Genomic DNA, 2,213 nt, shown 5'->3' with positions numbered 1-2,213 from the left:
CGCCAAAGCTATTAACATCATACAATCTCGAAATAAAATTTGCCGAGACATTCATAAGAGTAAAAGTTGATTTTGCTTCAAAATTAAAGGCAAGGAGGCGGTATAATAACTATCCTTATATTTTCACTCTCTTCGTATTTTAAAGCATACACTAAACCGGCGTGATCCAATCTTAGTTCAAAAGATTTATGCTGATAAGTTCTATAACGTTCCATGGTTTCGATGGATGCTAACATTTCAAACAAATATGTCGGCTTATTAAATTTGTATTTCTTTAGACGTCTGCTATAAAAAAAACTGGAACTAAGTTGTTATTATCGTCATATTGTTGGATCACTCCCACTAAACTGTCTATTGTGGCACTACTGTTAATTACAAACTTTGTTATTTAAATCACGTAATTTTAATACAACATAATTCGCAAAGAGTTATCTTGTATTCTCTAGGGCCTTTTTGCTGTATTGTTTCTATATAAATACTGCAGAAGCCACCCTTAATCTTTCTATTGGTTACATTAGATCATGGAATTGCATAATATTGTATAAAGGAAACTAGTGATATTAAAAAAATTTATTCTTTGGTGCGGGCAACCTTTTAATAGCCTCAAGTCTAGATGGATCAATTTTCATTTTTCCATCTTCTATAATAAAATACAGATAGGAAAGTTTACGTGAAAAAAGGTACAATTCTTAATTGAGAAAGTCAGACCTTTATCCCCTAGCCGCTAGCCTCTTTAAAACTTTTTCTAACAGCACTTTATGATTCTCTACATCCTTACTCTTACATATTAGATCCCCCATGTACCCTCCACACCTTCGTCTTTTAACGGATATAACAATTCAGTTAGCAACTTTGACAACACATAACTTCCTGCAGCTAATCCAAACGGAAGCACCTTAAATTCAATCAAACCCCTATGCGTAAGAAATGCTATCAAATGACGAGAATCCTCAGTCAGTGGTATTGTTAAATATGCTTTCATTTATCAATCTGGCTACAAATTTTAGCATCTAATAATTCAACTAAAATATCCTCAATCCTAGGCGTGAACTGTGTATTTAAACAAAGACGCTGATTCAAATCGGAAAAGTACACTACCATATGTTTGGATCAATCGTCATTGTTTATAAGAAAACTTGAAAAAAAAAAACATTTTCACTATTACTAGGTTGGATTTAACCAGATTTCAAAATCCCTTCAATAATTTTATCGAGTTTTCTTTGAGATGCTCGTGACATTGGATAGGAATATAATAATTCTTACGGATCATTTAAGAGAATTTTATAATTGAATCCTACATTGGGCGAACGTGCATTATGAAACTTGTAAGTAACTCATTCACATACGCTTACAGTTCAGGAAATTCCTCCAATACGTCCTAATCCACTCTCAATTGACATGAATTCTCACTAGACTGCCTATTTAACCACTGGTCTTCAAATAACCACTTATTTTTGTTTAGCTGGCTACACTGCAATTTCTTCTGGTCAGTCCCTGAGTAAATTTCCCAACGTGCGGCTCACGACAAGCTGTTGGTAGTAACCGACTTCAAGATGTTTCCTACAAATATAATTTTGTTGAAATTGGTGATGGTTCACTGGAAAATATATCAACAGTACAAGAATAATCACGCATATAAGGTGGCGGGGTTCGTTAATGAAAAGTTCAAAAAAACTAAAGAGTTTCCTAAAGGAAGAATTAACTTATTGGCACTAAATCAATCTTTGCCTATAAATTTTTAAGTTCATTAATTCCCATAATAAAAACTGATTCCAGATTTTTCCGCAAAAATACTTTAATCGATACACACGATTTTTTAATTTAATTTGATTATTCACACATTGTTCTAAAGTTAACTTCTGATTATTTATTTATACTCCTGTAAACTTTTCATCAAACACTTTCACAGGTTATGTTTAATTTTGATTCCACCTCTCAAAGTTTTGTTTATCAATAAGAGAATCTGAGGAGCACGTATCTAGTAACGCTCGCCCACGAGATCCAAACACAAAAGAATCTGCAAAAGCTGCAAATAGTATTCCTGAAGCATTATTTTCTAATGTTCCATCATTCTTTTTTTAATTTCATATGTATTAATTTCAGAAGCTTTTCGAGGTATCGTCCGTTCTTCTCCATGAACTTGTGTCAATATAATAAGTTCTTCGTACTTTCATCGTAGGAAACGTATACGGATGCCAATCACTATTAACTGC

The sequence above is a fragment of the Thermobia domestica genome, chromosome 8 (genome assembly GCF_964235325.1).
Source record: "Thermobia domestica chromosome 8, izTheDome1.hap1.1, whole genome shotgun sequence".
Classification (NCBI taxonomy): Eukaryota; Metazoa; Arthropoda; class Insecta; order Zygentoma; family Lepismatidae; genus Thermobia; species Thermobia domestica.
Note: the sequence above shows the minus strand (reverse complement) of the source record.